This window comes from Lepeophtheirus salmonis, chromosome 8 (assembly GCF_016086655.4).
Source record: "Lepeophtheirus salmonis chromosome 8, UVic_Lsal_1.4, whole genome shotgun sequence".
NCBI classification, from domain to species: domain Eukaryota; kingdom Metazoa; phylum Arthropoda; class Copepoda; order Siphonostomatoida; family Caligidae; genus Lepeophtheirus; species Lepeophtheirus salmonis.
The window spans coordinates 17,224,336-17,248,398 of NC_052138.2; the positions used below are offsets into that span (position 1 = coordinate 17,224,336).

The window sequence follows — 24,063 nt, forward strand, 5'->3', positions numbered from 1 at the left end:
GAGACAAACTTTGTGTCGCACTCATTTGAAGGAGTAGTTAATTAATAAAAAATGCATTCCTTCGTTCATATATGTATGAGAACTCTGTTATGAAGCATTTCTAGGCTCCAAACATTGAACAATAAATATCGAAATTTCCAAGAATTTTCGCGCATATCAATATGATTGTAGATATTGTATATTTTGCCCAATATATCAGCTAACATATAGTCAACAATAATAATATAGATTGCTTACGGTTCTTTTCCATGATATTTTTAGTTTCGGACTAAGAGTCATTGTCTTCATAAATTGATAAATAATATTGTGCACACTTGAATTGTACTTTAGTAGTTTAGCAAAAAAAATTATTTTTTTTTGCTCTGTCAATCCTTATCTCTAGTGATGAATGATTTTCTCACAAATCTTTTTGTCGATTACGATGCTCAGACTGTTGCTTTTCGAATAATTATTAGCTGTTTAAATTTGTATAAAGCCATATAAGACCAATCATAGCGAAGTATTAGTTTTGGTAGTAACTTCAACAATTAATTCTTATACTTTTTAATTATTTATAGTCAGAATAGGGCATTTTGAATGTTTTTTTATACTGAACCATATTCAATATGATTAAATTGTAGTAGTAGCATTGGCTTTTGCAATATAGGTGAAATACATTTTTTTTCTTATACACCTTAACTCGATTATCCTAACAAATTTTTAAAACTAAAATTCCCCCGGTTAAATTGACATGGAACAAGAATTGGATATACCATATACATACCTATAAGTAGTGACCTTTTTATATCCTTCCCATCTTCAAAAGTCAAATTTTCTATACTCTCATCCTCAGATTTTTTGACAAGATATCTCTTTTCCATGTAGTTGACTATACTAATATCCTTCACGTCTAGAGCATCAAAGAGTCTGATATTTTTAGCCATATCCGAGATAGATAATGTAGATGCTTCAATATCACAAAGAACAATTTCCATTCCTGAAATCTTATTAGAATGACCTTGATAATGTCGGTATCACATGATTGTAAATCCCAATAATGTTGGCATTATGTTACCACTCATCAGCTGACAAAGGATGACAAATCTTGATATAGTTTATACTAGCATGAATTACCTCAGAAGTTTTTCGATTCGTCTCGTTTCTTTAGATTGTTTATTGTCCATTGTAGTACTTCAACCTAAAAGTGAATGACTTTTTTATTGGTGTAGTAAAAAAGAAACCAATTATTTCTAATGTATTTAAAATATATATATAGTTTATCTCCATGGCAATCAAAACAGTACTTATATGATGGTCGGACTCCAAGATTTCCATTATTTTATCCACATTTCATTTTCAAAATTTGGCCTTCCAGTGGGTGGCGCATCTTTGACCTCAAAGTTAAGAGAACGGTGTTGATTGGTTGTTACAGTATTTGGACCATAGAGACCATTCACATTTTCAGCTGCCTGGCTTGTGTTTCCGCATTGTTCGAAGAAAAACTGTAAAATATGACTGTCTTTTTTTTCCTTAAGAATAATTCTTTTTTACTTTACCGAGTGATCCATTAAAATCTAAACTCTGAATTTTAAACTTCAACAAGGCATAATTTATTGAATTTAACAATAGAATTTCAACAAAATTACTACTATAATTAGATCTGTGTCTGAACTCTCTTAATCATTAATGTAGCCGGCCTTAGCGGAAATGATGACTTCCACGGGGATTTGGAAGGCCTGACATCTGCTTGGATGTAGTTTTCTATCATGGCGTCCCAGTGCTGATTGACAGTGGCTTTAAGGACATACACCCAAAAAGTGTAGTCGAAGGGGTTGGCATCAGGGCTGTAGGGGGCCCAAAAGTGTCAAAAAATAGTTTAAAAGACTCATTCAAAAAAGTATTGGAAAGGAAGAGATGGGGTTCTTTCATTGAGGGTGTCAAAAGTGGCCTCTCTATCCACAAGTATATTTCCACCCAGTTTTTTTATAGCTCCCTGGACAGTTTGGTGTGAAACCCAAAGATATTTTGTATGATCCCTCATGGACTTGAAGGGATTAGGCAGTTCATTTTATTTAACTCTTCTGGATCCAGGTTGCCCTATTTGCCAGAGCCCTTCTTCCACTCTAAAGTTTCGGACTTGCTGACGGCTAGAGAAGCCAAACTATTGAGTGCTCGAATTGAAATTCGTATTTCATTTTCAAGTATAGATTCCTCGACTTATATGTATGTATGCTAGAGAGATCAAGTTTGTTTTTGTTTTGGAACTAACTGTTAATGCTTTCATATATCGAAATATGAATTAATTTCAATTACTTAACCTTCATTAATTATTAAATGAGTAAGTGTTCAGTTTCACAATGGGCCACACAGAAGTCAAACAAAACATTATAAAAATTACTTTCACATATCATCGTCATGCAAAAACAATCGTTGACTAGTCAAGGCTCAGTTATAAATCACCCTGCTATATGCAAGTTATACTCTATGACAATAAGTTTCATTTGAAAGTTACTACTTTTTCATTGTTGTTTTTTATCTTTCCTCAGTGATGTCATTAAAATATTTGACTTCAGAGTAACACCCCTCCTTTAAAAACTCCTCAAACATGGTATTTAAATTTAAACTGACACAAAGTCAAAAAAGAATAAATATCAGTATGTATATTTTATCAAAAAGATTAAATTATTTTTATCTTGATAAGGGATAGTCATCTACACAACACCAAAAATAATAATATCAAAGACTATCATCGTCATTATCAACCAATGCACTTAACAACTTTAAAAGATAATACCTTAAGGAAAAAAAATATTTCCCCTATTTCATTTTATAATTGATATAAAAAAGTCATTAAATATATATGTATATATCCATTTATACCTCCGTCAAAAAACCTAAAAAAAAAAAAAAAAAAAAAAGTTGGGAGGTCTTATGTACTTACATACATATTACTCGTATATAGGGTATCCTTTTATCCTTTTTAACAGACTCAAAAATATGTACTCTCATATTCATACAAAGAATGTATTATTTCCATTCAAGTCAAATGTTTTCACTACAATTACAATGGATTTTTTTTTGGTCTACTGCCTATGTACGTACCCCTACATATGCCCATATGATAGTGACACCCAAATCTCGAGTTGGCTCACTCAACATTTTTGATGAAAAAATTATAATATAATATGTACATATAAAGGCTGCCAAAATAGCTTATATTCGTATCTATTCAAAGTCCTCCATCCAAAAGACTCATAATTACTACTACTGTTTTTAAAAGTGGTAATGATTAGAGATGTATCGAATATCTGAAAATTAAGGATCTACTGATATATCAAAGGATTATGTATAGCGAAAGAAATATGCATTAGATCCCTTGTCTGTTTTTGTAAATTTTTCTTACTGATTAACTGATTGATTTTGCTATAACCCTATGTTTTGGATCATTAGTTTACTGGATAACCCATTACACAACCCATTATCAGTGCCCTACTCAGATTGAAAGAGATTGTCGCTCAATATTTCCAGAAGGATGGATCTCACTTCCATGCGTGGAAGGCGTCCTTTCCTCTTTTATCAGAGAAAAAGACCTTCAAAACCTTATGTTTCCACCCCTTTGCTTGACGGTGGGGATGATGTTCTTTGGTCGTTATACTGGCAATGTCTTACTCCAAATACTTTGTTGGTTGTTCATATAGTGTCTTTTACTGTTATAATAAACACACCATTAAAGTTATAGACTGTTCTTTTCTTTCTGACGGGGCAGACTTACAAAATTGAGAAGGGATCAAATCATTTTTTTCCCCTACTGAATATGTAGACAATTTGACAATAATGATTAATTTGCCAATAAATATACTTGCTGATTTTATTACGGATATTTTCTCATCTAAAACACGTGATTGAAGAATTATAATAAAAAATATGATCAAAAATTATTTTTCTTTGGTAGAGGATTTTCTTAACTCCTATATTTATAAGGAAAATTATATAATCCTCAAAGTAGCAATGTTGAAACTTTTGTGTCATTTTTATTGTTATTCATGTTCCTTTTTTGGTCAGATGGAGTTGCACTGATTATGTATAGGTAAACATTATAGTATTATATTTACTTCTACTGACCTAGAAATCTTCTTTGAAGTCCATATACATTATGAATATTTCCTTCTCTCGGAACGACTTGTGCGAGAACCTACGCATATTGAGTCGAAGAAAATAATTTCCCCGAGCGTGTTGTCCATTGTGTGATTTTTATCATTGAATATTCAAGATCTAATTTGAGAAAAAAATCACCCTATATATGGATTATCGGTTATTTTCTCGCTCTAAAAAATCGGTACTTTCCCTTCAAAAGTCCATGTAAATAAAGCGATATTAATAAGTGAACATATGTATAAAACTTTCAGAAAGAAATGTGGATGCAAATACATTAAAATTTGCTTTTGTGAATAATTCTTGAGTGTCACCAATCTCTGTGGATGCAAATATTCATATTTATGTCTTTTATAAAATAAATTTATGCCCTTTAGTGATATATCAAACATCTAAAAATCCAGACATATATATATATATATATAAACATTTGAAATTTCCTAAAACGATTTAAATGCAATATCATAATTTATAGTTTTGATGTTTCCAATATTTATTAAAAACAGATAATTTGCGGATGCAAATTGAAGGACTTGATACATCACTATTCTATATTACCTATTTATATTAATAAAGAAAAGTTTGTCTGTCTGTATGTGGTGGACTCATTTTTGAGTGTGTACTTATCATTTTGAAACTGAATGACTAATTGATTTAAAAAATGACAATGCAACATCGAGCGTTTATGACGCTCAGCCTGTCATATTTAAAAATAGTTCTAAAAAAAAGATAGTAATTAAAAAGAAGTAATCTATCAGTTTTACGTTGTATACTTTGTTGATAGTAAAAAGGTTTATATATCTTAAGGGAAGTTGGAAGTCCTTAGGTATTTATTTTTCAATTTTGAATTATTTTTTTGTAGTATTTTATATTAAATAAATATCCTTACAACACATTAAATTTTCGAAAAAATATTTCTGTTTAAACTTGGGCATAATTGTTGAAAGATATAAAAAAGTGAAAATTTTCAAAATTGACTATACAATGAATAGGTATAACAAAGGTGTTGGAAAACTTTTTGTTATAATTTGACCTATATCTCCCAGCAACGCCAGGTACACCTGTTGGCACATATTAATGATATGTGCATCAAATTTTGAGCCTATTTTTCTACCGCATACTATCAAAATGTCATTTTTTTCGCCAGTAGGTGTTAGCCATACACATTTTATTTAAAAAAACATAAACTTTTAGGATACCATTATCCTTTATGTGGTCCCTCTAGCTACTAAAAAAAGTTTTGCTTGAATGCATTTGCATTGCACTTATAAATGCATTATTATCCATGCTTAACATAAAAACTTTTTGTCTCCATGGAAAAAAGATTCTTTACTTTTTGTCATGGTATAAAATAATAAATGAACAATTTATCTTTGCAACATACCATTAGTAAATTTTCTTTACGTGTGTGCAATATCCCAAAGAACCAATAGGTGTTCACCAAGGATAAAGTTACTGTACTATACATATGCTGAATTTATGTTGTTTCTTGTAAAAGAATATTGCACAATGACATTATATTACAATAAAAAAAGTACATGAAAACTTTGCTGTAGGTATTATTGATGCTGATACTGCAATAATTTCTTTTATAGTCGATATATTTAATATATAGTTAAAACTTATTTTTTTATCAATTGAATTATCTAAAACTCTCTGGTGAAGTTTCATTTGAGAAAATATAATTTAAAATGGCGCCCTTCCGCCTTTTCAAGAAGAGTTAAAACTTCGCCAGCTACAATATGCTCAAGATCTAGCTTGGCTTTATGTAGCCCTCATCTAACCCTGAGTTCAATCCTCTGGATATTGCAGTTTGGGTTGTCTTGGAAAAGAATGTCTGTCATACCTCTCATCCAAATTTGGGTTTTCTCCGAGATGCAATCATGAAAGCATTCTAGGGCCTGACCACGGCCTTCATCTTGTCGATCTTCAAATCTGTTCACCACCTTATCGAGGTTGTTATTGCTTGTGAAGTTGACAAGTTGTATCATGCAGCCACTATGGAGAACTTCAGTGAGTCCACAATTGGGTGTGTGGTACTGTTGTTTACCTCTCTGTTATCTGCGCAGTACTTTTGGCACTTGGCGGATGTGAGAGAAAGGGCATCACCCTGACTCTACACGTAGTTATCTTACGGGTAGTTGGTCTTCAGCCTATGCACCTTATAGTAGGTCTCCTAGCCGATTTTCTGTCCAGCCTTGAAATAGAACTGAGAAATTTTATTTACATCAGAGGGCACAACGCCAAGGACCATTGTTTGGGTAGGATATTTCGTGTGGTGAACCTTTTGGGCCTCTTCTTTTGGTTTTGCAAGCCAGCGATTGTTCCGGCGGTTGTGGAATTGATCTTGTCCGAGAACATTTTCACAATTGACCCATTTGCCTTGATCCATGTGAGGATTTTCTTTTACTTTTCGAGCCTTCTGGCTTTCATGTCCTCTTTCAGAAGGTCCTTTTGAAAGAAACTAATCCCAAATTGTGTTTTATAGCCCTCCTTATAGTCTTAGGAGCATCAGAGAATTCGTTGGCGAGGTGATTCATCGACTTAGTGGGATCCTCCTTCATATTATTCTTCAAACTTAATGAGAACATCGTATCCCTCTTTAAAGTATGGCCTCCATTTCCTAACATTCTGGAGATGTCTTCTTAATTATTTTTTCATCCTGCCCAACTTAGAAACTATATATATATATATATAGAACACTTCATCACATCAACTCCACTATGTAGCATATCTGAGATTCACTGCCTATTTGCTATTAGCTTCCTCATGATGATTAAATGAGTAATATAGTTTGTTTATATAAAAAGGACGGCAGTAATAGAATATTAAAAATAATGACTAAACCTTTTCATAGTAATAAGAAAATTAAAATAAACATTAATTAACAGTCCACGTTTTGCTGACCTACCTTGTATTCTAATATACTATTAAAATATACCAGAAATTAATTTTGAGTTATTTTTTCTTGATTCCATACAAATCACATTTTTTATTAATTTAATAATACTACTGCAAGTTTTGTGTTCTACTCTATACATGTTAAGCTTTGCCTTTATTTGTTAATCAAATCGTTGACGGGGTCAACAATTTATAGCTCTCGAGCTGTTATTATGATCATAAAATGAATTGCTACACTCCTATAATATTTTCATACATATGTCTTTCCTAATTAATTTGAAGAGGTTGACATACATGGGAAAAATAACTGTCTATAATAATAATGACTTGTCATACTCTTAAATGACGTCATCACATTACTTGTTACAGATGCATAATGTGTAGTGTTGAATAGGTCTTGAAAATCTAAAAGTACTGCAGTCATATCAGTCCGGTCCTAATAAGACTGATTAGGTAATGAGCCTATGGTCAATTCAACCCTAATAAAAAAGTTTCCAACTTCAATAATCTCTCTAAATAAATACTTACTTGGATAATCCCACTTGATTTCAATATAAATAAAGACGTTTAAATACTTTTGAGTAGGGATAAGGAAGTCATTTAAAATCTTCAAGTAAATAAGTACATATATAAATACATAGATTATTGAGCAATTATATTGGGGAACGAAGGACTCTATTTTAAGTAGCATTTTATACTACATATACTTGTAAACATATTATGTAAATACAAACATATACAATAAGGAAAATAAAAAAGTTTTCATGTACATAAGTCAATGAATATCTTATTTATTCAATATAAATAATTGAATAGATAGTGCATGAGTGAGCTCCATTAAAATATCCTTGCATATATTTAAAAAATACTTAATATAATGAAATTATATTGTATTTACAAAGGAGAAGAAATGCGAATTAGTATCTCAAATATTCTCCAAAAAAATTACTTAATAACCACAGTCTTTTCATTTTTTAAAATAAAGGAAAAATTGGATTGTAACAATTGTCTAATATTGGCATCAATAATATCTCGAAACCTTTCCTTCTTAAAAGGGAGGAAATAAAGATATCCAAAATCAGTCAGTCATAAGCCAATTCTTCCCAACTATTAAATTATTATTTTATATGAAAAGGAAATTATTCACTGCTTAACAATATTTCATTCGAATTTAAAAATCAACATACAAAACAATAATAAAGATAGGGAGTAGTAGTTTTGTCCCTGTCTTTATCTTGGACCAAGGCCTGGGGTTCCGTTCAGTTGAGTACGCTCTAGTCAAGCCTCATCTTTCAGATGTTTCTTCTTAATTAAGTAATATTATTCAGTTTTATTTAAGTACCACAACTAATTGACTCGAATGTACGGAATAAATTAGGAGCAACATAACTATTGATGAAAATAATATTATCCGCCGGATAATGTTGGAAAAAAAAATAACGTGGTTAATTTGAAGAAGGTTTGGGAAAAAAGCAGTATAGTTGTCATAAGATTTGATTAATTAGCTGCGAGCAGCTATGGGATGAAGGAAATAAAAACAGAACCCACTCTGTAGGTATCTAGTAATGATTAGAGTTGACATATTTTTAAATAAAAAACTACCTTTAAAAATAGATAAAAAAAAAAAAAACAGTTGTTGGGGCTGCTTTTTCTTATTTTTTATTCATTATTTAATCGGTTGTTGTGGTGTTAATTTCTCTTTCAGAAGTATGCATTATCACTTTTCCTTGTTGTAAATTGTTTTAAAAATGCATATAAAATGAATATATATGAACTTTTATATAATTATAATATTTTCCTACAATAGATGCCTCTCCTCTTGATAGTAGTAATTCATTTTATCACCTCAAAATCATATAACAGGCAGCTGATATTAATAAGGGTCTTAATTAAGCTGTACCTTATGTCTCGCTCTCTCTTTTTCATCAGAAACTACTCAACTCTACCAATGATATAGGCAGGAATAGTTCCAATGACAATCCGTAATTCTACTTCGAGACTAACAAGGACTTACACATATAGCTACGCAACAAATCTTCAGTGTTACTGTTAATCTTTCTTTCACGCAGAAGTGATTAGATTATACTAATAAGTTATTTGTTCTCTCCTCAAAAACATTAAACAAACAGTCAACAACTTTGAAAATAAAATTTTAAAAAACCAAACTATAGTTTTATGCAATAACTGCATAAAAGCAGGCCCTCCTTCATTATAATATTATTTTCATCTATGAATATAACGATAAAAAATACTTTGAGACAAATTCAGAATAATTAAATATGTTAGTTGAATTACTCGTGCTATGGAGTGTTTTCACATTACATAATCATTCCAAAAGTCGGCCATCTTGTAGGTAAACTTTATAAGCATAAAAATCATTTATTGTTTAAAGAAGTTTAGTTTTTTAAATTTTAAAAGCAATTTTCTTAAAAACTGAATTTTACAGCATAGTGATCTTTGTGAATTTCAAAATTGTTCAGAAAAAAATTATATTCAAAACTAATAAATCTAACATTTTCCTGATAAGATATTATTGTATTTATAAAAGACTCTTTAATTCGACACTTGAAAATTATTACAATTGTTCAAAATAAGCTGAACGTGAACACAATAGTTGTTACTCTAGTTTTGAAGTTTGACCAGATAGGACATTTATATATATTCTTACGTAGAAAAATATATATTAGAAAATATATTTACAAAATAGGACGCTTTTAATTGCAATCTAGTAAGTTAATGAAAATACTTTATTCCAATGAGAACGACTTATAACTTGAGTTTTTATAATGAAAAAACTACATTTACAAATTAGAAAAGGAAAAACGGTTGTTGTGCTTTTGTTTTTGTTTCTTTTGGTTAATTATTTCACAGGTCGTCGTGGTGTTTAGTAATTCTTCTAAAGTAAGCATATTCACGTATCTTTGGCGTTTAATTGTTTTAAAAATATATAATAAAATAAATATATATTACTTTCAATATAATTACAATATTTCCCTCCACAAATGCTATTTTATATTTTTTAGGTTATCTTATTTAAAGCAGTAATTAATTTTCTACAGCAAAATCATAGGCAACTGATATTAACAAGACTCTTAATTCAGTAGTACTATATGTATTGCTAATATTGGGTGGGGGGAATATTGAGTTGACGAGTGTTAACTTCGTCTGTTATAACTTAACAAAATGTATTCGTCAAAGAACGTATTTGGTATGACTATTATGAGGCAAAATATTTTTTTTAATTAAATGTGACAAAAAAAAGACCAAATTAACACTGGAGTCGACTCTGTTTTTATTTTTTTAAATTTAAAATAAACTCATAATTTAAGTTTATTCCAAAAATGAACGACTCATGTGGAGTAGACAAAACATTAAAAAATATATTTTGAAAAAATATATTTTAGAACAATAAATCATTTTATTCATATTTTATTTAATAACACTTGTAATTATATATCATATGTACTCACAGTATGTTGTAGAATGAAAATATATTACTTCCTAGGGCTTTAGATTAGGAATAAATAATATATTTTTTATTTTCTGATGATTAAATGAAGATTTTATTTCTTAATGGAAAATTAAAAGAATAATTGTATCAGATATAAATTTTTAAATATTAAAAAATGATTAAATCAAATCTATATTTGTGAGATTTATTAAAATATGATGAATATATTTGTCAAATAATTTAACGTCTTTCAATATCGTAATATGTTATAATTAATTATGCTAACAATGAATATGTCAATAATTGATTAATTCCAATAAGATAATATGAATGATGATATAATTTAGTCATTATGAATATATAAATACAATAGAGCTCAGATAACCTAAACTTGAGAGGAAAACTTAATGGATTTTGCACGAGGTATTTCGTTTTCAATTTCTACTTTTTGCAAAAGACACTATACCTCGTATTAAATGAAAAATTAAGAAATAAAAAAGAAGGATAATTTGGGCGAGCTTAGACCTGGATTTGAGTGCTTCGAAAGATAACTAATGGGTATAGATTGAATTAGAAATAATTGTTCCCCAATACGTCAAGTTGATGAAGTGAATTAGGGTGGGAATGCAAAACTAAAGGGATCTATGAAAGGAATTGGATTATTATTTTATAAGTGTAGATTTCCCAGATAATCCATTCATTCATTAATGAAAAATACATACGTCTTCGAAATTATTCATTATTTTTTTAACCAACAGATTGATGACTCCTCCTCTTCCCAAAAAATCATATATCGGCAGCTGATATGCTGTCTCTCATAAAACTGGGCTATCATATTTCTTTTAGTATCTTAATTATTTAAAAAATGTTATTTTTTAGAATTTGTTTCTGTAAGAAATTGACATGAATTTGATGACTATATAACAATCCGTTATAAAATTAATTTAGTTCGAAATATACAAAATTAGATACATAAAAAATAAACCTTTACACTTAATTGGAACATTTTCTCCAATTAACATCTCTGTACAGAGTGTTCTATAAATATCCTTAATTTATCTTCAATAAATTATTTTTGGTAAAAATAAATCAAGTGGTAACAAAATAATCAATATTTAATATAAAGTATAAGTTACATCAAAAATAATGAATTGACAGGATTATTACAATAATATTGTTCGACCAAAAACATTACTTTTATCTATCAAAAGTAGTTTGATCTAATAATAACTTGTAGAAAAATTGATTCATATTATTATTTGTTTTCTGAACAACCTGCATTAGGTATATAGTATGCAATTATAATATAAATTTTGTGCATATATTGTATAAGTTTGCCCACACGTCATAATTTATCTTTCTATCTTGTAATTGAAGATTACAACGACAGCAGATATTTGAAATTCAATCCTTTCAACCTTTTAATTATAAATAAATAACTTTGCAAAGCGAAGAATATATTATTTGATTAGGAGGGGAGGGATTTCGACTTTTTAGATATATTTGGACAATGATTACTTTGGAGAATCATGAAAGTGTATTAAATGTGTCTTTTTGGTGAAGAGATTGTGAGTTCTTCTTTTATAAAGTATTTCAGGGGGCTGGGAGTGGATCAGTTGACTGAAAGATAATTCCTGGGGAGATCACATCTCATTAAGTCCATCACTACAAATTTTACTGGAGCCATTACAGTACAACTACAGTATGAACGTAATAGGTATCATGGAGAGAAACTTCTATGTCATCAAATCCATTAAATATAGAGATAGAAAATTACTATAGGCATATACAATTATAAAGGTCAAATGATTGTCTAATCTCAAGTGGAAACTGAATCAAGCAATTATGATCGATTGAGTGGATATTCCACTCCTCCTACTCCAATAATATAAATGTTTTGTTAACCGAAAACTTCCATTTTCGAGATAGAAAAGAGAAAGTTTGTCATGCAGGGAAACTTATACAATGTAGCTGTTGCTTTTTAGATTTTTCGAGATAAGGGGACTTTTGAAATGGTCTCGTATATTCTTTAATTTTGTAATTAAGTATTTTTCTTTACATATATTATATTAACTTTAGAATGTATAACTTTATTTATAGGTCGTTTTATTTTTACTTAAATAACTTCTCCCGTAGGAAAAAGTATAAAAATATACATAATACATATTTGGATTTATAAATGGATAAGAAATATATTTGTTATATAAAGCACTACATCACTTGTGTAGGTATAACATATATGTATTTACATATATCTATGATGATTTCTCAGTATCTGCTAACTTGATAGATTTTTTACAATAAATCAGATTTAAAACATTAAAAATATAAGCTGTTAATTATTATATATATGTTGAATAGAAGTTGAAGCAAAAAATAAGATGAATAATTTTTAATGAAGAATTTACAGTATTTGAGATGAGCATCATGCAATAATAATGCAATATTTTATGGATGCTCAATCTATTAATGTGTGTAGTTTTTGACTATCTTATCATAAATTACAAAAATATAAGTATTATGCAGCCCATTATAAAGTTCAAATGCTCACAGTTATGTTACTCTTAAATATATAATAACCATGCCATTTTAATTGATCAAAATTAACTGATAGTTTCAATGCATATTTGGTACTTAAAATGACCAATGTTGTAATTAAATATTGCATTTCAAGACGAAGAAACTGCAACTTGTACAAACATCTCAACTTGAACACAACATATATGAACAATTATATCTGATGAGTTAAGACAAAAAATAATAAAAAAAGAGAAATGTCTCTTGCATTTAATTATGCATCATTTATTGAAAATATGAGATATATCTTTTTGCAAAAATGGGTTAAATCTTTTTGTTCTTTACTCTTATAGTTTGTACATACATTGTATATTTAGGATAATCTGAATACTTTATTGTGAGAAGTTGTCAAAGTATACTAATATAACACAGACTTTATTTTGAGAAAAATCATTTTAGTTTGTTTTTGTTGCGACGAATTACATATTTATATTCAAAAAATTGATCCATTGACAAAATCACTAAAAATAATTATATATATAAAAACGAATCTTATATTTTTATTTTTTTTCAATTAATGTTGGTCACCTTGGCAATCAATACAGTGTTTATATGACGATTGCACTCAACATTTTCACTATTTTTCCACATTTCCGACAAAATGCCTTTCAAAGAGAAGTGTATCTATGGCATCAAAATTGCCAATGATTGACTATTAAAGTATCAAAACAATGAACATTATTCCTATTTACAGATTGGCTTTCGTTTTGCCTTGTTTGAAGGAAAAAATGTAATATATGGCACTTTTGCAACGAGAGATACACATTACTAAAGCCATCTAACGGGGGGAAAACCAGATTCTTTTTTACAACACATATTATTATATATATTTAGTCTACTTATTGCTACAATTACATAAAATTATATATTCACAAAGCCAATTCGATTGTATATATTTCCTCATTCATCATTGAATTTTTTAATCTTACATATTTTTATGTACATAGCCTATAAATAACATTATATCATAAAATAGAAAGTCAATAATAATTACAGTCTAATTATAAAACTATCTTATTATTATAAAACATTTGTCAAATGTGACTTTTTTCCCTACTATTCAATTAATCATATAATGTAATCATCCCGAAGATAAATTGATAAGATGACCTTTGATAAAAAATAAAAAAAAACACGATCTAATAATTGACCTTGCAAAAAGATAATAATTTATTGATGTTGACATTTAAGTTTGTTAAAGTTTGTAAAGACAAATTACCTGATCAAAATTAGAACTTAAGTTTAAGGAAGAAAGTTACTCAAGATGACCCTAAAAAAGTACGTCGGTAAAGTAACTTTTTTATGTGAATTGTTTCTCTTACGGATTAAATCTTCTTCTTTTTTTCTATCATTAACTTCTAAAACTTTTATTTGTATAATTCTGAATAATTCAATACACATTATATCCAAAACATAATGAACATATTTTGTCAAAATTGTCACATTACAACGTTACATAAAGAGCAATTTTTTTGTCAAGTTTAAGTAGATTCAAATTCATTACAAGGTATGAAAGGTACAATTAAATGTCAAATTATGAGGTCAGATCTCTAAAACGAATTATACTGTATAAATATATCTAATGGAATTTATCTTTTAGAACGAATCCTTCTAAGAATACTTTATTTGAAGAAATTGAACTGATAGCTTATGAGATACAGACGTTTAAAATATGATATTTATTATTCTTGATTATAATTATTACCTATATCTAGGAAAATGTTCTGCGAGGGGGGAAAATTGATTTTATTTTTGTGTATAGAAAATTACATACGTTATTTATAATATCAAACTAAAGTGTTAGAATATGTATTTTAAACCAAAGATGATGTAAATCGAAGTCAATTCATGATGTGTTCATTTAATAATAAATCGTCTCTTACAAAAAGTAAGTTAATGCTTTTTATTCTTGTAATGAATGTAGGAGATGTCTCGAAGTAATTCAAACACATCCTTATTCTCGAGTTACAGAATTAATAAATTAACAAAGAAAATGTATCAACCGAAATTTGGTTTGACTTTTATTAAAACACTTGTAAGTTTTGTGTCTAAAAATGTGGTTTGTCTTATCCAAGCCATCTTCAATTCATAGAAATAAAAAAGTGTTTTACCTGCAGTGATTGTCTGGCTCAACTTTCACGGGCGCATATTACCGCCACTCCACTACAGATTTACAAAATTTTGAAAAGACAAATTATGATATATGACAAGGTTTTTATTTTTGCCTCTCCTTAAAAATATTCAGTGCAGGATTGCTGCTCTGGACCTCGATTTCATGTTGCAAAACAAAGATTGATTTTATTATTTGTTTTAAAAAAAAACATTCTTCTCCATGAGTATAAACACCCTTTTTTCATTCCAATTGTGGTCATTTCAAAACGTGCGTTTTATATGCATTGGTCACTTATTTGGATGTAAAAAATTAATAACCATGTAATTTGATTTCATTGTGTGCCAAATCAAGAGCGTAACATGTATAACCCATCATCTATTGTATGTTATGGTCTGTCAAAAATTATTTCGTTTGAGTAGATGAAAAGGCTGAATAAAAAAGAGCATCTAATATACAATAAGCAATCAATTATATAAAAAACAAAAATACATCCATAAAATAAAACAATGCTAAAACTGCCACCGTTTAAGACAATTAGCTTCATAATATTTTTTAAAAACTTTTTTATGTTATAGTATATACTAAGGCGGGCCAAAAAAGTTAGAGAATCCAATATGGCTACTTATACTTGAATGTTCTCCATTAAACTAAGCATACATGTACAATTTAAGAGGGATGAGGAAACGTTTTTAGCTGTCGACATGGAATTGAAATATCAATGTCCCATACACTTATATTATATTTTCAGTGCTGACTCTCCTGGAGTTAGATCTAAAATGCAAGGCCCTTATATATTACGTAAAAAAGCACAACCTAAGGCAAGTGTCCCCTTAAAACGTACTGGCTATAGTCATTGTTGTTGAAAAACACTCAATACAGTTTGTCAATACAAAAACGAGCATTACTATACGAAGTGTGAAAAATATTAGTTTTTGAATTAATTCGCACTTTATGTCTTTATTGCACTCCATCCTATTTGTTACCCAAATAGATAATATATTATAGAAAACTACTCATGAATATAGTTAGGAATACTCCATAAAAATATAACTCATATATGGATGTCGTAAGCGTGAAGTATTTAATTTTTATTTTTACAAAATTTAAAATACTTTAGAATTGGGAATTATTTTATGTCATATAATCTAAGTTTCTTATTTCTTATTTTCCAGGTAAGTGATCATAACCATCAAATGTCCCCATTATTTAAGTATATACTTCTTGTGTATAAGTTGCAATGTCTGTACTGGTTGTAATTTGTAAAAATTTAGCAAATAAGTTATCTTTATTTAATGAGCATGAACGTTGTTTACTTGTTGATGTTGATAAACAAAGTGAGAGAGAGTGGTGCCGCCGTCTTGCAGCATAATAATACAACTCCCGTAATGATAATATTATTTAATATAAAATATAGGTATATTTTACTTACATAGAGAGGACTGTGAAAATTCTTATCAGCATAAGTCATTTAAAAAGTAGTTTAAACAACAAGCTACAGACTGTTACACCATCTAGTGAATGATATATATTCTTTAGTTTTCTAATACAATATTATATTTTTCCGTCATTTTAATTTTCAACTATTAATTGATGTTATCATTTCCTTGAGGTCAATTAAGATTATTCATTTATGATGTATTTATAAAGAATATGACTGTAGGCTCTTGAACTTTATAATGTATCACATAATGCTCATCAATTTGTAATTTTATGGAGCGACGTAGCTCAATCGAGAACGTGCTATGGAGAAATTATTCTTTTGAGCTCAATGTGCGTTGGATCGCGTCTCGGTCGTTCCTAGAGAAGGAAATATATTTGATGTATATGGACTTCGAAGACCATTCCTACGACAGATAGAATGAATGTAATACTATAATGTGTAATTATAATTAATCAGTGCAAATTAATCTGACAAATTGAAGGAACATGAGAAAAAGATATATAAAATAGTAATTTTCAATAACAAATCATCAAAATAGTGTATTGGATATTTATGAAATATGCACTGGACTTAGAAATACGTTTTTCCATAAAAGTTTAGCTGAATAGATATGAGGTACGTACTGTATACTTAAGCCTAATAGTCTTAGGACCGCTCCTAAGACTGAAATAGACCGAACAAATAAGTAACAACACAACATTACATTAAAACAATGAGGTATAGGTAGTGGCGTTTGTAAGGAGCGTCCTTTTACATATAATCAAAAGTTTACTCCTACGTAATAAATATATTAAAACGTATGTACAACAGTTGTATTTTTTTCAATACATGTTCATTAGGGTGAGGCTAAAATTTTGACGAATAACGCTTAACTTTATCTTGTAGTGGGTATAGACCTAGTGAAAATATATGTTGAACTCTTTTGAAATACATTTATTTTTACTTTGAGATTAGGGTGGACGTAAGTTTTGGAAAAAGTGACTAAATTTCTATAAAAATCCCATATTTAAAGTTTTATAATGCGTATAATATATTTTTGATAAATATATATTTCATATTAAGGTACAATGGTTAAAAAAATGAATATCACATGGTGGAAAAATTACCATTCATAACGAAAAATTGAAAAAAAATTCCAAAAAAATCAATATTTGCTTCATTAGCCGTGTGCAATTTATGTTTACATAATATGTTCTTCTTTTTTACTTGGAACACGCACTATCATGAATTTGAAGAAATTTCAACAGATTTAATAACAAAAAAATAGTAAAATAAATTTAAAAAGAATATAATTTTGTTGAGGTTGAATTTGTAGAACTCTATTCAATTTTTTGATAATATAAAATAATTTTAGGAAAAAAATATTATAAATTCATACTTTTTATTCATTGGTTATTATTTTAAAATCTGTATTTTTCAAAAATATCATCAGATACATTAATATAAACGAAAATATTAATTATATAGTTTTCGACACTTTTTCCAAAATTTCAGTGGCCATGTGCTCAAGGTAAATATTTTAATAAAACTACGAATAGTTTTTCACTAGGTCTGTAAACAGTACCAAAAAAATGTTGAGCCTTTCTGGACAAAGTTGAAGGATCAGCTTCACCCTAATACATACATATATTATTAATCGAGAGTAGTGAATGCATTAAAGTATCTTATATATTATTATCATTATGCACAAGTAGCAAAATAAATGGCTTATAGCAATTTTCATTTCATTTCAATTCTTTTTTTTTTTTTTTTGACAATCTTATTTATATGTCAAACGACGACTGTTAATGAATAGATAAATACAGAGTTGAAAATAAAAATACTTTCTTCTGAATGAACAGAAGTCTTTTTGATGATATGTAGACGTCTTCTTGTTTACAGAGTGGTCCATTAAAATCTGAACACTTTGAATTTTAAACTACAACATCATATTAATCAATAAAATAATTTTAACAAAATTAAGTCTATAATTAGATATGTGTCTGAGCTCTCTTAACCATTAATGTAGATGTCCTTAGTGTCAATGATGGATTCCAAGCGGCGGAAGGCCTGTCACTCACTACAGTTCTATTCCTCTGGCATGTGCTGTAAGTGGCTATGAGGGCCTCGTTGTTTGGATGACAGACACTGCAAACCTTCCCCTCGACATACATTTCAAAAGATGTAGTAGAAGGAGTCGGCATCAGGGCTATCAGGGGCCAAAAATGTCAAAAAGACTTCAAAATAGCTCAAAAGAGTATTGTAGTGGAGGTAATGGGTTTCTTTTATTGTTGGTGTCAAAAGTGACCTCTCCACCCTCACAAGGCTCTGTTCACCCACTTTTTTTATAGGTATCTATACAGTCTCATGTTAAACCATGGATATCTCTTGCATGAACCTTCATAGACTTGAGGGGATACGCCTGGATTGTTTTCTTTAACTCCTCCGGGCCCAGTTTCTCCTTTTTGACATATCACTTTTTCTCTAACGTTTCGGACTTGTTGACAGCGTATACGGTGGTCCTGGAGACGCCCAACTACTTGGAGTACCTAAATGCAAATTCGTTGATAACGTTCAAGCGTCATTTTCTCAACTTAGACGTAATCTAGAGAGCTCAAGTTAGTTTTATTTTGTAACTAATTTTTTATACTTTAATATATCGAAATAAGAATTGATTTCAATTCCTGAACCATCATTAATTATTGAATTAGTACGTGTTTCGATTTCAATTTACCAGCCGATATGTGTATACTCTACATGGAATGACAAAATTTGAAATTAGATTGATATCTATATCATCCTCGGAATTAAGAGAAATGATGTTATATTCTTACCTGTCAAAATTGCTCACTCAAAATGAAACCCACTTATTAATAAATAGAGTACTATAACTCATAATGCAAGTGAAGTTATTTTCTAGGTGATAATCTGAGGATTGTGTCTTATTGTCTAAAGCTGTTATCATGAGAATTTAAAAAAAATATTACCTACTGCTACGGTAAAAAAAAAATCAATCAAAAATCAACAGAGTAATCCTAACAATTTGAAGAATGTTTGGAAGTAGAGCAGCTGTGCTGTCATGACGTGTCATTTAATTAGCTCCATTCAGCTACAAGGGGAAGGAAATAACCACATTTCCCACTTTGTATCATTTAAGAACATAAGAAAAAATGACTCTCATACATATTATCAATGATATTGTGAGTCGAATAATGACGTTAAAACTTCCCAAACAAAACTTCAGTGTTATTCATCATCTTTCCTGAGTACAGGCAATCGTGGTTTCTTTTTACTTAGTATACAAAAATTCTGATTCATTCATAGGGCTCTCAAAAAACCTACTAGGAGCATATTTCGTAAGGTTAGACCTAGTTTTTCCTTATGGTAAAAATCACTCAACCTATTATTTGAGTAAATAAGTATTAAGAAGATACTGCGTTCCTTTTTAAAGAGGTTTTTTTGGTTTTATACCAGAAAGTCCTACAGGAAACAAGTTCTTAGCCATAACATACAATGTTCAAGTTCGAACCAATTTCAAAAAGTTCGTCTCATGTTCATTAAATTCGAATGTGGGATCTGATAAATAACAATCTGACATCTGCGATGAAATGCGATAGGGTTCAACTATGGCATTGAAGAAAATAATATCTTGGGGTTAGGGATTATAGAGGATTCCTCGTTGGCCTATTCCTTCAAATGTTACTCGCATTGGTGAATAAAACTCCCTATTATAAAAATTCTAACGTATCAGCGTGAAAGGAGCACAATACATTTTTTAGGGATCTCTTTCAACAGATATTTTGTCTATTAGAGTTGCCATTATATAATTTTTTTTTATTTACACTCAAAGGATTAAAAAAATTCAAACCTCTAGTTATAAGTCTAGGTCTTGATAGACTCATAATAAAATTGAGGATAAGCGTCAGAGTAATTACTGCCTATGTCCATGGTAGATACGGAGTGGGATTTGTGTATATTTTCTTTCTCTTGTAGCTGCTCGCAGCTTATCTAATAGAAATTTATGTCAGCTAAGCTGCTTTTCTCCCAAACATTGTACAAATTATCTGGTTTCCCATATAATTTTGCAGGTTTTTTTTATATACGGACAGGTCATATTTTACACAATTCTAGTGATGAACTCACAAATTTCTCTCAGGTTATATTTAAATTCGATATACGCAGCTATATATTTTGTCACCAGTACCAAAATTTATTAATTGATTAATTAACACATTGGACTAGTAGGTTTACACCACATGACTAATGTTTAAGAAATAGCAAATACGATTATAGACACTTTATAGAAATTTCATGTAAATTTATTTTAAATAGAAATCTTCTAAGTACCAATTAATTTACTTTTATTCTCAAAAGAAGATAACATATAATTATCTTAGAATTGGTGATCAAATTAACTTATTTCAGCAAAATGTATATTAAAAACTTATTTTTAAAGGCATAAAAAGTCATTAGCTTAAGTGTACATTAAATTGCTTATAAAATTGAACGATATTGAACCAAAGTCCTTAAAAAACACATTTTTGGGTTAATTATGTCTACAATAATAAATTTTAGTTTACATTTTTTTATGATCTACTGAAAACAAAAATTTTCATACAATTCAGGTGTTATTACGTTATTTAAGATGTGTAAATACTTGCGTGGTTGGGATTTTCTATAAAATGACAGTTATTCTGCTCAAAATTCAGTTATAAAACGACTTAGAATTTGAATAATCGGCCAAAAAATGATATATCAATATACAACTCCCATACTTTTAGAGTATATATTATATTTTGTGTTTGAATTGCTCTTTGGAAATACAATGAAATGAAAAGTTATAGAAGTTAAAGTTCCTTTTTTTAATCATAACTAACCAAAAATGGATCTCCTCTTATGATTTTGATTCAATGATTTATTTTGTGAAAACGATTTAGTTTACATAAAAATAAAGTTATTTTGTATATTTCAGACCTTAAGTTGAAATCCAAAAAGAAAGAAGTAAACAAAGGTGACAAATTGAGAATAAAGATTTATATGAATTTCAACTGTTGACAAAAAAGAGATGTATTCGAGAACTAACGATAATACCAATTACATCCTTACCCTATTTTCCTCCGTTAGAAGCTGAATTCTTCTTCAATTCGAGTTTTTTTCTTTTCTTTCCATAGCCAGCATTTATTTAAAATATTTTAAAATACTTAATACATTTTACAATAAGGTACATATAGGTAGACAGACATATATAAAAAATAATAATTGTATTTTAAATGCCAATATAGTTTTTTGAAATATGTATCATGCATCCGTCATGCTTGTTGCCGGATACCTTCCTTCATGATGTAGATACATAATTAAATTTGGACGATCACTGCATGATGATATCATTTGTCATTTGAATCTAGCATGAAAAAGTCCTTTTGTTGTCTGAGTCTCCGAAGCGTTCCTTTAACACGTCTTCAAGAGTGGAGTAAAGCTTTTTTTAAACATTTGACACTTGCACAGAAGATTCCTTCTTAACTGCTCAAATAACAATTAGGATTAACTTATAGGTTTCCTAATACCTCCAGTGTTCCTGTCACAACTCAATTCACAAACAATTTCTCAGATGGTACAAGAAGATGATTGGTGTAGGTCATACAGGTCTGAGGAGTGGAAACATCGACGTTTCTCCGATTTAATACTGATTTTACTTTGTCTAATGACAAATGCGACCATAATCTTTGAGTAGATTTAACAATGATGTTTTTACCTGAAGGAGAGATAATTGAAACAAATTGGTTTGCATCTGTTTATCCTCTTCAACCACATTAGCATTTTCTTCGATCCAAGCTTTATTTTCAAGAAGACGTTTGGCTCACAATGCCAAACTGCCGGCAAAACGAACTTCTCGGCTGAATGTATTTAGTTCTCTATAATAAATTCTTACTAAGTTAACGTTACGTTAAAAAAAATTGCGTATAAAAGAATATTTTACCGCCATTTGAACAAAAAAATACATCATGCTCTTCCATAAAAAATAACCCACATAAATTTTATAATTAAAGCTCCTTTTTATAAAATATCAAATCATATTTAATCTACAAAAAATAAAATCTTTCTTCGTCTCAATTTTTATATACTTTAGCTAACATATACAATTACATATTATATAAACTATAATTTATGCCGGATTTGAGTTTAGTAGGCTTGTTCTTTGGGGCAATCTAATTATAAATCTTATTAAATTCGGAGGACTTGCTTAGAAAAAAATAGACATGTGAAATTTGATGTGGAAACCATTATTTTGATATATTTGCAAAAAAAAAAAGATTCTATCTCTGGAACTGACAATCAACTGCAACAAATAAATATATTCGGGTATAATTTGGAGATAAAAAGTATCTTATATTAATTTTTACCAAATTTTAAGGAAGGTGTGTAGCAAAATTAATTCTTTTGATGGAACATTTAACATGAAATTATCATATCTTTATTTATCTTTTCAAAATTTGTCGCATACAGGGTGAAATAAATTACCTTATAATTAAAATTGACTCATACTTTGTCTAGAATAAGAATTAAAAAAATTATGGAAGATTAAATTTATTTGCTATATAATACAATATTATGAATATTAATAATTTATTAAATGTAACCTCCTTTGGCAATTACCACTAAAGTAAACCTATTAAAAGCTCAAATGTAGCTGACATGTACAGTTGTTTATAAAATATCATCCAAAACATTCTCTACAGCTTCCATAAGCGGATTCCATAAACGCATCTTGAATCAATAGTAGTGCCTTAGTCTTCAGAAAGTCCACTTATGAATGTATCCGTATTGATCTTAGTCCATCAATATTACGGAAAATTGGAGATTTTTTCATTTCAGATCAATGTATCCCATGCTAAATCGAAAGTAGAAATGATTATTAATTTTAAGGGGAAGAAATTTGAACTTCTTATCCTTATTGGTTAGATGAAATCGCAACATTTTGGTTGACTAAATATTATAGTATTACAGTTATTCCATCCTACCTAGGAAATATCACTGAAGAAAATATTTATAATCTATATTTCTTTGTCAAGGAACAACTTGGAATCAAAACTACCCATAAAGAGTCATAAGTGAGTGGGCAATGCGCCTGGTAGAAGTTATTTCCCGGACATCAATGTGCGTAAGTCACGATCTCAATCCTGACTAGAGATGAAAATATACGTTCAGACAAACTTGTATTATGTAGTTAGACAATGCAAAATGAATAATCGAGCTCTTAGCGTAGGTGACCTATTAAAACAGGTTTCCTCTTTTGTAAACAATTCTAAATTTGAAACTGTTTATGCTTATTTAGTACGGTGACACACTTAAAACAGGTGGTCTTTAGACCAGATTTGACTGTATATTATATACATAAATAGATTTTAGGATATTTCATAGGTCAGATAGATTAATTATAGTACTAAAGTGTCTACTGATACCTTATCTATG

The 24,063-nt window shown here is 29.1% G+C and overlaps 1 protein-coding gene and 2 long non-coding RNA genes across 3 annotated transcripts in view; 2 read left to right on the forward strand and 1 right to left on the reverse strand.

Annotated features, from left to right (window-relative positions):
• The window catches only part of LOC121123296 (monocarboxylate transporter 2), a 371,763-nt gene that overhangs the window by 149,426 nt on the left and 198,274 nt on the right, over window positions 1-24,063 (forward strand). The gene's annotated exons all lie outside the window — the stretch shown is intronic.
• LOC139906123 (uncharacterized) overlaps window positions 1-24,063 on the forward strand; it is a 175,150-nt gene that overhangs the window by 131,470 nt on the left and 19,617 nt on the right. The window lies entirely within an intron of this gene.
• On the reverse strand, window positions 16,783-17,597 carry LOC139906216 (uncharacterized). The gene is made up of 2 exons (XR_011781578.1): window positions 17,238-17,597; window positions 16,783-17,017 (listed from the first exon to the last, which is right to left on the reverse strand). It is a non-coding gene; the product is annotated as an uncharacterized lncRNA (long non-coding RNA).